General features: G+C 42.8%; 1 long non-coding RNA gene across 1 annotated transcript in view; it reads right to left on the bottom strand.

Moving 5' to 3' along the window:
• The window catches only part of LOC140190585 (uncharacterized), a 35157-nt gene extending 20517 nt beyond the window's left edge, over window positions 1–14640 (bottom strand). The window contains exons 1-2 of the long non-coding RNA XR_011883638.1: window positions 14560–14640; window positions 4556–4737 (exon numbers count right to left, since the gene is read on the bottom strand). This is a non-coding gene — a long non-coding RNA (uncharacterized lncRNA). The remainder of the gene's footprint in view (window positions 1–4555; window positions 4738–14559) is intronic.
• Between the last annotated feature and the right edge of the window lie 14 nt (window positions 14641–14654).

A 14654-nucleotide genomic window follows, 5' to 3' on the forward strand; every position in this document is an offset into this window, starting at 1 on the left:
GATCTAGTGCTTTCCCAGCGTATATGACGAATAGACTCTTCTTGGGCTTCCAGCCGGGTGTCGATTTTAACTGACATTATTATGAAGTGTTGGCAAACATGGTTTGAAGTATAAACTCTTCTCAAACCAAACTCTGCCATCTTCATCAGGGATGATGCCTAGACATGTACAGTCCAGTGGTACATATACCCCGGTTGTCCGTCCCACCTGATTGGTTAGTCCTTATCCAATCAGGTTTCTGCTGTCGCACCTTGCTTACAGTCAAATTCCAGTTCTTGCTAAGAGTGAGATTTTCGTCTTTGTTAAAATTCTTTTTCTCTAGTTTTATTTCAGTATTTTCCTTCACCAGGCAGCCCCAAAAGCCATTGGCGCAGCACAGTAGTTTTGTACTGTTGAAGTCAATCCTATGGCATTGCGAATGCAATATTCTACTACCACCAATTTTTCTGGGTAACCCAAATGGATACGCCTCCTGTGCCCCTTGTTGCGGGTTTCCATTGTGCGTTCCATCTGGCTGATATATGCTCCTCCACAAACCTGTAAGGAAGCTCAAGTCACAGCTTATGCGGGTCAAAGATTCCCTGTGAATGTGGAGCAGCGTATGTCAGCCAGATGGGATGCACAGTGGAAACCCACATCAGAGAATTGGAAATGTATCCATTTGGGTTACCCAGAGATATCGGGGGTAACAGAACATTGCAGTCACAATGGCCATAGGATTGGCTTCGACGGCATAAAACTACGGTGCCATGCCAATGGCTTTTTGCAACTGCCTGCTGAAGGAAGCCATTGAAATAAAACTAGAGAAAAAGGATTTTAATAAAGACAAAGGTCTCACTCTAAGTTAGAACTGGAATTTGATTGTAAACAAGGTGTTACAGCAGAAACCTGATTGGTTGAGGACTAACCAATCAGTAGGGAAAGATAAGGGGGGTATAGAGTATATACCACCAAACCATACATGCCTAGGCATCATCCCTGATGAAAATGGCAGAGTTTGTCTCGAGAAGAGTTTATACTTCAAAACATGTTTGCCAACACTTCACAGCAAAACAGTGATGGTTTTTGTGCTTCATACAACATTTCATTGCTCATTACTAAATCTAGAAAGACCCGTATCATTGGAGAAGAACTGATTCTGCCAGCACTATGGGAGGTTCTGAGTACGGTTTTACATAAGTCCACATAACTAAAGTGATTCTGCTCAGCGATGACTCCGTTCAAAGGCGAATAGGTGAAATTGTGCCTATTTAGGGCATACTTAGGACAATAGAATTTGCTCTGCAGTTGGAGGAATCAACTTTGCCAGGCAATAAATCTTCGCTTCTTGGTTATGTTCGATTCATAAAAGATGAAAGCATAGTTCAAGGGTTGTTATTTGCAAGAGGACTAGAAACAAAGGGGAATCAATATTTCAGGTTGTTGGGTGATTTTTCAGAGAACAGCATTCCGCTTGTGCAACAGATGGGGCACCAACAATGATAGAATGCCACCATGGGATTATTACTTTCTTGAAAATACTGTATCTAACATATTTACCATTCACAGACAACATCTTGTTGCGAGAAACCTAAGTGATCAGCTGCACAAATCATTAAATGCAGTCATCACAGCAGTATATAAAATCAAGTTCCATGACCTCAATTCTCAACTATTTCAAGAGCTTTGTACTGAGAGTGATGAACAGTTTGAACACTTATTGTTGCAATCAGAGGTCAGATGGCTCTCAAAAGGAAACTCCCTGGAATGCTTTTATGTGCTTTTTGAAACTGTGATAAAATTCTTTGAAGACTAGAATGATTCAATCAGTAATCAAATCAAGAATATTAGGCATGACATTGCTTATTTGTCAGAATTATTCACTAAGTTTAATGAAATCAGTCTTCAATTGCAAGGAAATTCTGTAAATCTTATCAAAGCCAAATTGGTCATCTCCATATTTCTGTCCAAGTTAACCCTATTTAAGTGCAACATTGCCTGTCACGATCTTTTCCAATTTCTGAGCCTCTCTGAGTTGGAAGAGAAAGAAAGAATCCCAGATGATGGTTTTCAAGTATGCGGTACCAACCTGGGTGAGCTGCGCAAAGACATGTCAGAGAGGTTTCGGGATCTCTGCTCAATCCAAATTTTAGATTGAGTAACAAATCCATTCCTGAACACGTAATGAAGAATAAACAGGAAGGATAGAGGAAGAACTATTTTCACTACAGAATGACTTTGAACTGAAGTCGAGTTTCAAAAATTCATATCAGGACTTTTGATTGCAGAAAGAAATCTCTGAACTCTATCCTGCACTGGGGAAATAAGTTATGCTTTATTACCTTCCCAACAACCCTGGAGAGACTTGTTCTGGAGCTGCTTCACCCTATGGTCAGGCCACACTTAGATCCCCTCCAGTTCGCCTACCAGCCCCGACTAGGAGTTGAGGATGCCATCGTCTACCTGCTGAACCGTGTCTATGCACACCTGGACAAGCCAGCGAGCACTGTGAGGGTCATGTTTTTTGACTTCTCCAGTGCGTTCAACACCATCCGCCCTGCTCTGCTGGGGGAGAAGCTGACAGCGATGCAGGTGGGTGCTTCCCTGGTATCATGGATTCTTGATTACCTGACTGGCAGACCACAGTACGTGTGCCTGCAACACTGTGTCCGACAGAATGATCAGCAGCACTGGGGCTCCACAGGGGACTGTCTTGTCTCCCTTTCTCTTCACCATTTACACCTCGGACTTCAACTACTGCACAGAGTCTTGTCATCTTTATAAGTTTTCGGATGACTCTGCCATAGTTGGATGCATCAGCAAGGGAGATGAGGCTGAGTACAGGGCTACAGTAGGAAACTTTGTCACATAGTGTGAGCAGAATTATCTGCAGCTTAATGTGAAACAGACTAAGGAGCTGGTGGTAGACCTGAGGAGAGCTAAGGTACCGGTGACCCCTATTTCCATCCAGGGGATCAGTGTGGACATGGTGGAGGATTACAAATACCTGGGGATACGAATTGACAATAAACTGGACTGGTCAAAGAACACTGAGGCTGTCTACAAGAAGGGTCAGAACCGCCTATTTCCTGAGGAGACTGAGGTCCTTTAACATCTGTCGGACAATGCTGAGGATGTTCTACGAGTCTGTGGTGGCCAGGGCTATCATGTTTGCTGTTGTGTGCTGGGGCAGCAGGCTGAGGGTAGCAGACACCAACAGAATCAACAAACTCATTCGTAAGGCCAGTGATGTTGTGGGGATGGAACTGGACTCTCTCACGGTGGTGTCTGAAAAGAGGATGCTGTCTAAGTTGCATGCCATCTTGGTCAATGTCTCCCATCCACTACATAATGTACTGGGTAGGCACAGGAGTACATTCAGCCAGAGACTCATTCCACCGAGATGCAGCACAGAGCGTCATAGGAAGTCATTCCTGCCTGTGGCCATCAAACTTTACAACACATCCCTTGGAGGGTCAGACACCCTGAGCCAATAGGCTGGTCCTGGACTTATTTCATAATTTACTGGCATAATTTACATATTACTATTTAACTATTTATGGTTCTATTACTGTTTATTATTTATGGTGCAACTGTAACGAAAACCAATTTCTCCCGGGATCAATAAAGTATGACTATGAACACTATATTTAGTAGAGTGCTGTTTCAGTGCAGTCGTCCAACTTCTTTCAAAGCAACAAAACAGTGCAAATTACTGAAGGTGGGGATCTGAGAATCCTTCCGAGTGACATTCAACCTGATGTTGAGAACCTGATATCACAGCACCAAGTCCATCCATCTCATTGAAAGGTGAAAACGTAATGAAGTAGTGACTACTAATGTACGGTCTAAAATTGTTGATGAAAACTGTTTCTAACTGTAATTAAAGAAATAATTTTATTTGTAGCTGTAAATAGATTTGAATAATAGTTGCAATTATTTGTCACTGCTTTGAATTTGCAGTTCCTGTTTTCTTTCACTATGTATCATAAGTCAAAATTCTTTTTTATGTATCGGCCAGAAAGGGAGAGGGGATGCTGGGGATGTGGTCTGGGAGCCACCCAAGAAAGTTTGGGAACACTGCTTTAAAATCACTGGGGCCCTGTTTTACATATTCCTGTTAAATTTACCTACATCTATTCATCACACTCTAAACCTGAAACCAAAATTAGGACCCTAGTTCCAGCTCTACTCTTCTGCTCAACAGAACGCCATTCCCCAGCCTCTTATAAATTTACCAGGTCCACGGATCCCATGGTCCCTTTAAACTCATGAGGACCATGGTTTCCATGTTCCCTGTCATTCACCAGGATCCTATTCCCTGCAAATTCAGTATGGCCACAGCTCCCACACTCTAAATTCACCAGGGTCCTGTTTCCTATGTTCCCTCCACACCAGGGCTCCCAACCTTTTTTATATCATTAACCAAGGGGTTTGTGGACCTCAGGTTGGGAATTTCTGCTCTACACTCAGCATGGCCCCTGTTCCTGCGCTCCCTTTCGCTCACCAAGGCTCCAATTCCCAAACTCCCTTTCAGTCACCAGTGTCCCAATTACTGTGCTTTCTTGAAACTCACTTGGGTCCCTAGTCCAGCTCTCATTTCCATTCATCAGGGCCGAGGTTCCCGTGATCCTTTGAGTTGGACATGGGTCCTGTTCCACGTGCTCCCTTTAAACACACTGAAGATGAGTCCTTTGATTTTCCATTGAACCCAGTCAGCTGAAGAAATACAACAAGTCAGCGGATTCCTGGGAACCTCTGGAAATGCAAAGAAAGAGCATTTTAGATGTTATGGAGAATGTCTAGGCCAAACATCGAGAGTGTAAGAAGGCCCTGCACAGGCAGCAGATGGAGTTGACTACCCACCCACCCCATCAACCACTATTTATAGAACAGTCTGCTAAAAAAACTGGTCTCATTAACCACCACAAAACCAGAGTGGAAGTCATGCTCGATCCCAAGAGACTGACTAAGAAGATTTAAGCACTGTCAGGATGTCTACTGGTTAGTTCTTATTTGTTAAATAATTAATTGATTTAGGAGACTCCTCATATAAAAATGATTCTACCACAAAATTAAGCACATCTTGTGTACTTCCTTGTTATACTATATGATACTCTCAGACACTGCTGGTACCAAACTGTATCGGTCTCTGCCATTCCTTTGGGTTCATCAGCTGCGTGGAGAGGGGGAGCTTGCTACTTGGGCAACATCTTGCTCTCCATATTGTACTGCCCAGGTTTGCGTATCTAGACATCTAGGACTCAATATCCGTGATCAACTCTGACCGATGGGGGCCCTCACCTCACCTCACTCTCAGAACTAGCTAACAGCTAGTCATTATGTGCACACTTTACCTTTTTCTCTCAACTTCTTTTATTGAACTACTACTTTATTTTATACATTTATTCACAACTTATCTTAAAACATTTAGTCAAAATATGTCAGCAATATAAAGAGTACAAGTAAAAAAAAACCTGCCAAATGATTTTCAAAACATTAATTCACAAAGTTCTCCTTACAGTTCCCAAAGAAATGTACTCTCATACGAAGCTGGGGAGTGGGGCTCTGGAGAGTAGAAAAGCCAGATGAAATTGGATGAAGTATTTCAGGAGGATTTTCACAATTGTGTAAAAATATGGCATTTGTCAATAAATCCCAACATCCACTTTCCAATATAAATCATACATTAGACCCAGAGCTTCAGCCACTTAAATCGTGTTTTTAGTTCATTAGCTCAGTGGGTTTCAGTCAAAACCAAAAAGCTCTCATATATATTTTGCAGTACAATATTCTCCTGCCATTTTACTTTCCTCCTGTTTCTCCCGGCAATTATTCTCCTCAGTATGGAGAAGAATCCTCATAATATGTAATGTCACATCATGATCAAGCCTAGAATGGATCTCCTTTCTGCATCAACTCAATCAAGATCAACCACACACATTTCTCCTCAGGAATCCCAACAGTCTAGCACTGGAACAACAGGAATCCTGCAGATGCTGGAAATTCAAGCAACACACATCAAAGTTGCTGGTGAACGCAGCAGGCCAGGCAGCATCTCTAGGAAGAGGTGCAGTCGACGTTTCAGGCCGAGACCCTTCATCAGGACTAACTGAAGGAAGAGTGAGTAAGAGATTTGAATGTTGGAGGGGGAGGGGGAGATCCAAAATGATAGGAGAAGACAGGAGGGGGAGGGATGGAGCCAAGAGCTGGACGTGATTGGCAAAATGGATACGAGAGGATCATGGGACAGGAGGTCCGGGAAGAAAGACGGGGGGGGGGGAACCCAGAGGATGGGCAAGGGGTATATTCAGAGGGACAGAGGGAGAAAAAGGAGAGTGAGAGAAAGAATGTGTGTATAAAAATAAGTAACACCTCCCCCTCGTAAACATTGACCTCTCTAACTTCCGCTAATGCCCCACCTCCCCCTCGTACCGCATCTGTTACTTATTTTTATACACACATTCTTTCTCTCACTCTCCTTTTTCTCCCTCTGAATATACCTCTTGCCCATCCTCTGGGTTCCCCCCCCCCCGTCTTTCTTCCCGGACCTCCTGTCCCATGATCCTCTCGTATCCATTTTGCCTATCACCTGTCCAGCTCTTGGCTCCATCCCTCCCCTTCCTGTCTTCTCCTATCATTTTGGATCTCCCCCTCCCCCTCCAACTTTCAAATCCTTTACTCACTCTTCCTTCAGTTAGTCCTGACGAAGGGTCTCGGCCTGAAACGTCGACTGCGCCTCTTCCTAGAGATGCTGCCTGGCCTGCTGCATTCACCAGCAACTTTGATGTGAGTCTAGCACTGGAGCAACGCTGCTACAAAAAACAGAACTTAGATTGCAGAGCAGACATTACTGTATTTCTGATCTTACTGGTTTCAGTTTGCAGACACCTACTGTTTCACACTGACGTGCCTACCAGATACTTGACCTTAACCACATATTTATGTTTTCCATAGCTGTTAACCTAACTGTACTCAGATGTAGCTAAATATTGGCTGGGATACACAGCGCAGCAGAAACAACCAGGAATATGATCCGAATAATAACTACGAAGCAGGTAACTGATCACTCATGTTCCTACAACAAGCAGCTTGGTAGCGTACACTATTACAGCGCCAGACACCCAGATTCAATTCCGCTGCTGTTTGTAAAAAGTTTGAACACTTTCCCTGTGACCGCATGGGTTTCCTCTGAGTGCTCTGGTTTCCTCCTACATTACAAAGAGATATGGGTTAGTAGGTTAATTGGTCACATGGGAGTAACTGAGCAGTGCAGACTCCTTGGGCCAGAAGGGCTTGTTACCATGCTGCATCTCTAAATAAATGAATTGGTTTGTTTTATTATTGTAACAAGTACTGAGATCCATAAGAACGTAAGAAATATGAGCAGGAGTAGGCCATCAGGTCTGTCGCGCCTGCTCTGCCATTCAATAAGATCATGGCTGATCTGGTCATGGACTCACTTCCACCCACCGTTTCCCCATAACCCTTAATTCTCCTACTATGCAAAACTCTATCCAACCTTGTCTTAAATATCATAAAAATTGCTGGTGAATGCAGCAGGCCAGGCAGCATCGCTAGGAAGAGGTACAGTCGACATTTCGGGCTGAGACCCTTCATTTAATCTCTTACTAGCTCTTCTTTCAGTTAGTCCTGACGAAGGGTCTCGGCCCGAAACGTCGACTGTACCTCTTCCTAGAGATGCTGCCTGGCCTGCTGCGTTCACCAGCAACTTTTATGTGTGTTGCTTGAAATTCCAGCATCTGCAGATTTCCTCGTGTTTGCGTTGTCTTAAATATATTTAGCCTCCACTGCTTCATTGGGCAGAGAATTCCACAGATTCACCACTCCTTGGGAAGAGAAGTTCTTCCTCATTGCCATCCTAAATTTACTCCCCGAATCTTGAAGCTATGTTCCCTAGTTTTAGTCTCACCTATCAGTGAAAACAACTTCCCTGCCTCTACCTTTCATAATTTTATGTGTTTCTATAAGATCTCCTCTCATCCTACTGAATTTAAGCGAGTACAGTCCCAGGCAACTCAATCTCTCCTCATAGTCTAACCCCCTCATCTCTGGAATCAACCTGGTGAGCCTCCTCTGCACCGTCTCCAAAGTGAGTATGTCCTTCCTCAAGTAAGGAAACCAGAACTGCACGCATACTCCAGATGTGGACTCACCAGTACCCTATACAGTTGCAACATAACCTCCCTGCTCTTAAATTCAATCCCTCTAGCAATGAAGGCCAACATTCCATTTGCCTTCTTGATAGCCTGCTGCACCTGCAAACCAATGTGCACAAACACTCCCAAGTTCTTCTGCACAGCAGCATGCTGCAATATTTTTGCCACTTAAATAACAATCTGATCTGCCATTTTTCCTTCCAAAGTGGATGACCTTGCATTTATCAACATTTTACTTCATCTGTCAGACCCTTGCCCACTCACTTAACCTATCTGTATCTCTCTGCAGACTCTCCGTATTCTCTGTACAATTTGCTTTTCCACTCAATTTAGTGTCATCAGCTGATGACACTAAATTGTACACTCAGTCCCCTCTTCCAGACAGTAAAAAACTTTCTTTTTGTATGCGATCCAGACATACATAAATTGATCAAAATTCATTAAAGGGTGTTTAAATTTAATAGCCACCCAGTAATCTCTCCTGGACTTGTCATCTTATAATGTTACAATCCATCTGAAAGGTTCTTTTACGTTCGCATAGCCCAACAAAGGCGTTGGCAATACTTCAGTTACTGCAGGTCTCCGCCATTTTCAAGATTTTTCACATTCACGTAAAAAATGTCATCAAGAGGTAGAGAAAGAAATGGAGCTAGGATTTCCAATGTCACACTTATCTGAACAGTATTAGAATATTTTGGGTGGTGGGGTGGAGATATGTCTCTACCAGAGGAGGTGTAACGTGCTCCTTCCCTCCGCTACCCCGCAGATCACTCTTGGGCAAGGTGTAGCACCTGCTTAGCCCCCCGATCAGGGCCAGGTAAAACCATGGGAGCAGGTGGTGGATGGTCGTATGAGCAGCTGGTGCATATCACAAGTCCTGGTTAAGCAACCACTGACACTAAGGGGACAATCCCTGAAGAGTATTGATAATGGCTGGGGTCACCCGTCTTGTAAAGACACTGCCCAGAAGAAAGCGATGGCAAATCACTTCTGTAGAAAAATTTGCCAAGGACGTTGATGGTCAAGGAAAGACCATAATCACCTACATCATACGACACGGTACATAACAATCCAACTGGAACATTCCATGATGTGAGTTCCCAACCCCTGGTTACAAGTTAAGTTGCCCCAAAGAAAGAGGGAGACAGGGAGCAAAATAATCAGCAAATATTTCCAAAGAATGGAAAAGGTTTTTCAAAACAACCTTCTTACGCAAAGGGAACACAGATGAACAATGGACAAGTACCATGAAAAGGCTCCTAGTGGTTTGCAGACATCATATTTTTAGCTGGATGGGTTAACACTGAAGTAGTGTAGGGGCCTTCCTGCCCTGAGCATATTTGGTGTCCTTCTACATATCCCACAATCAATATCACCTGAGGGAATATCACCCCTTTAAAACACAGCTTTTCTAGATTTCATCATTTTGTGCCCGTTATATTTTACTTGTTGGCAACAACAGGCTGGATAAGTGGCTGGATATATAAAAAAGAGCAGTAACACTCTATTCATCATCATTATGTTCCATGTCATATGACGTAGGCAATCATGGTCTCATAACCATGATTGTTCTTGACAAAACACTCTAATACAAAGCAGAAATAAATAAGATTCTTTGGAATGGTTATACCGTAAACAACTTCTCTAAAACGCATTTTGTTTAATTAGTTAAATTTATCCTTAAGTACAGCAGCACTCCAAAGCATAAATTATAGATCAAGTGCTGGATAAATTAAATTGTGAGGCTGAGATTTATAACTTCCAACTAAACTATATAACTTTTAAATGCTAGGTGTGTGGAAAGTGAAAATATTTCAGCATGTTACTGCCAATATTTTTGTATGTAATGCCAATACTTTAATGTAAAATGGAGTAGACCAAATAATTAAAAGATAACATTTGATCTATACTATCTATAAATCATTTACAAAACATAAAACTACTCTGTGAAATGCACAGTTCCTGTTCACAACTTGTTAAGTCAAATTTTGGTTATGCAGACTTGTCAATATTCATCACTGTCAATACCTATAATCGTTATGTCACTTTTCACAATGTAGTGTTAGGGTTCAGCCAGAAGATGACTTTCTGGCCTGACCAGGTAAGATCTGTCCCAAATCTGTCAGTACCTCGAATATAAAATTTTTGTTATCAACCAAATGCGGACAAAGTTATGATAACTCCTTAATTAGACGAAGAATTTTATCAGCATGTCCAAACATCACATTTTGTTACAGATGATGGACAGTCTGAAAATGCCAAATGGTTTTGAGCTGCAGCCTAAAAATGATAAGCATATTCTAGTCTGCAAAATTATCTGCATAAACACCAATTAAACTCTGGCTGCCCTTGGGCTCCATTTTGCATATAGCAATTAAACTTTCTAACCTTAAAAGGACAGACTAATGTAAATAAATCTCTATCTTAACGACAGAATAAAACATGATGCATTACCTGATTTAATATTCCTGACATTATAAAACATCAGCTAATTACTATTATGACCAATCATCTAATGCCACTATATATCAATTTACTATGAGTCATATCACATCAGATCCATTAGTGTGTGACAGATTAAAAGTTTTACATCTCACAAGCATCTCTCAACAATTCAGAAGTCATGGTTTTAACTGTCAGTCTGCCTCATCTTAAACACAGAAGAAAGCTTGTCATTGACCTGAAAGCAATTACAACTGCCCTCCAGTTGACTGCAGCAATCTGAGTCATTCTAACTCCATGATTTTCAATCATTAAAATGATCAAACTGTCCAGAATCACACCTAATAATAACTCACACAAAATGCTGGAGGAACTCAGCAGGTCAGGCAGCATCTGTGGCAGGAAATGAACTGTGGAATGAACAAGAGTCTCAGCCAAAACATTAATTTCTCTCACGGATGCTGCCTGGCCCAGTGTGATCCTGCACCATTTTGTGTGTGTCAATCCAGATTTCCAGCATCTGGGGAATCTCTTCTGCTCCCTAAACTTTTAACTGTTCTGCAGAGGGGAGCATCCAGTACTTTATACTTTATTATCACCAAACAATTGATACTAGAACATACAATCATCACAGCAATATTTGATTCTGTGCTTCCCACTCCCTGGATCACAAATCAATAGTAAATATTAAAAATTTAAATTATAAATCATAAATAGAAAATAGAAAAATGGAAAGTAAGGTAGTGCAAAAAAACGAGGCCAGTCCGGATATTTGGAGGGTACAGCCCAGATCCAGGTCAGGATCCGTTCAGCAGTCTTATCACAGTTGGAAAGAAGCTGTTCCCAAATCTGGCCGTACGAATCTTCAAGCTCCTGAGCCTTCTCCCGGAGGGAAGAGGGACAAAAAGTCTGTTGGCTGGGTGGGTCGTGTCCTTGATTATCCTGGCAGTACTGCTCCGACAGCGTGCGGTGTAAAGTGAGTCCAAGGACGGAAGATTGGTTTGTGTGATGTGCTGCACCGTGTTCATGATTTTCAGCAGCTTCTTCCAGTCTTGGACAGGACAACTTCCATACCAGGTTGTGATGCACCCTAGAAGAATGCTTTCTACGGTGCATCTATAAAAATTAGTGAAGGTTTTTGGGGACAGGCCAAATTTCTTTAGCTTTCTCAGGAAGTAAAGGCACTGGTGGGCCTTCTTGGCAGTGGACTCTGCTTGGTTGGACCAAGTCAGGTCATTTATGATATTGACCCCGAGGTACTTAAAGCTTTTGACCTGTTCCACTTGCGCACGACCGATGTAAATTGTGTCGTGCGGTCCGCTACACCTTCTGAAGTCAACAACCAATTCCTTCGTCTTGCTGACATTGAGGGATAGGTTATTGTCTTCGCACCATGCCACCAGGTTCTTAATTTCCTCTCTGAACTCAAACTCATCATTACCCGAGATATGGCCTACAATTGTTGTGTCATCAGCAAACTTACATATTGAGTTCGATGGAAACTTGGCTACACAATCATGGGTGTACAGTGAGTCCAGCAGGGGGCTGAGTACACAGACTTGCGGGGCACCAGTGCTCAGAGTGATTGTAGAGGAGAGCTTGTCCCCTATTTTTATAGCCTGGGTCCTGTCTGTAAGGAAGTTGAAGATCCAGCAGCAGATCAGTATAATCAAATACGGAGACAGACTGCTGAAAATAGACAGCAGGTCCATAACTCTTCAGGTCCAAAAGCAGTCCATACCTGCATTCAGCAAGACCTGGACAACATTCAGGCATGGGCTAATCAGTGGCAAGTAGCATTACATCAGATAAGTGGCAGCCAATAATCATCCCCAATAAGTAAGAGACAAAGCCTTTGACATTCAATCATATTACTATTGTCAAATCTGCAAAAAAAACATTTGAGGAATGCTGGAAGATTATCTGAAATAGCCATTAAAATATTGGGTCTATGAAAATGCATCAGAAGTCAGAGATTCACCCATGCTCAGCTTCCAACTCCCCAAAGCCTCTCCACCATCCGCAGGGCATGGTACATGAACGCACTCCATTTGTCTGGCTGACCGAAACACAGCAAAAGCTCGACAAGACCCAGGACAGAAAACTGTACTTAAGCGATGATCAGAAAACAGAAGGTGCAAGAAATCCGAAGTTAAAAATACAGAGTATTAGAAATGCTTTGTGTTTCAGTCATTTGTGAAAAAAGAATCCAAATTAGGTTTACTAGCACTGGCATATGTCAAAAATTGCTGTTTTGCGGCTGCAGTACATAATAAAGACTATAAATTACAATAAAAAATATTTAAAAAATAAATTAAGCAGTGCCAAAAGAGAGCAAAAGAAATAATAGTGAGGTAGTGTTCATGGGCTCATTGTCCATTCAGAAATCTGATGGCGGAGGAGAAGAAACTGTTCCTGAACAATTGAGTGTGTCTCTTTAGACTCCCGTACCTCCTCTTTGATGGTAGCAATGAGAAAAGAGTATGTCCTGGGTGATGAGGGTCCGTAATGACGGGTGCCGCCTTTTTGTAGCATCACCTTTTGAAGGTGCCCTCGATGCTGGCCAGGCAATTGCCCACAATGGATCTGGCTGAGTTTACAACTTCCAGCAGCTTTCCCCGATCCTGTGCAGTGGCCCCTCCATACCAGATAGGATGCAGCCATTTAGAATGTGAAAAGTAGGAGGTCAGACTTTTCCTTGTTGGACTAGTCATTTTCTAGTGATACAAATCACCCCATGTCTGCCTCTTGCATGAAGGCATGGACTGTTTCATTTATTGGGAGCTTATAAATGGAATTATTATGCAACCATAGCAAATTGCCTCACTTCTACCTTATGGAGTTAATGATGAAACAGCCAAAGAGGCTAGAGATTGACCTCCAACAACCACACACATCTTCCTTGTGTGTGACAAATCATTTCAAGCAATGGAATATTTTCACCTTGATACTCGATAACTTCAGTTTTATCAAAACTCCTCAATGACACATTCATCCAAGTGCTGTTAGTCTCTCCGCATCTCTAGAACTGTTGATCCATGTAAGTACCACATGATAGCCCTAACATCAATTTCCACTACGTTATAAATAATTGAGGGTAGAGTGATAGGGTGATAATTCACCAGATGTATTTGTACCTTCACTGTACCAGTTTGTCTGAAGATGCAACTAGTTCTAGAGCACATGCAGCATAGTTAAGACACTCAATTCACAAACAAGAAAACCTGCAGACACTGGAAATCCAAGCAACACACACGAAATGCTGGAGGAACTCACCAGGCCAGGCAGTATCCATGGAAAAGAGTTCCGTCAACGTTTCGGGCCTAGGCCTTTCATCGAGACTGGAAAAACAGGTCCTGATGAAGGATCTCGGCCCGAAACGTTGACTGTACTCTTTTCCACAGGTGCTGTCTGGCCTACCGAGTTCCTCCAGCATTTTGTGCGGATAGCTAAGACTCTTCTAGTCTAGTAGCCTTAATTACATTCAATCACCTCAGCCATATCTTATAATGTGTTGATTTGACTACTGTGCTGTTAATGATCTCTGGACCAATCTAAGCTATGTCGATTTGACACTTCTGGCTGAAAATGGTTGCAAATCATTCATCTAGTCCTCACATCCTGAGCCCTGACATCTCTGAGAGCTGAATGAGATTGGAGCCTCCTCCTGTTATTCAATTGCTCACCATTATTCTCAAACAGATATGGTACGGCATTCTGTTGGTATTTCACCGATAATAATTACCCCTCTATTTTGTGATAACAACATCCTGAGCATCTCTCTGCCCTGTGATACTGACAATTACTCTTCGCCCAAACATCCCCTATCTTGCCATATAATGCAGGACTGCGGTAACTATGTGGCTGATAGTTGGCCACAGTTCCCAGCACCTGCAGATTTTCTCGTGTTTACGGTCTCAGTGGTCCGAGAAGTCGGTTCCCGTGCAGCATAACCCACCCCAGGCCTCTCCGGTTCCCCTCCGTCCGTCCCCCGAGCCCGCCGCAGCTCCCGCGACCTGCGCCCCACCCGATCACGTGGTCGGGCTGACCTCA

Source organism: Mobula birostris, chromosome 30 (assembly GCF_030028105.1).
Source record: "Mobula birostris isolate sMobBir1 chromosome 30, sMobBir1.hap1, whole genome shotgun sequence".
Classification (NCBI taxonomy): Eukaryota; Metazoa; Chordata; class Chondrichthyes; order Myliobatiformes; family Myliobatidae; genus Mobula; species Mobula birostris.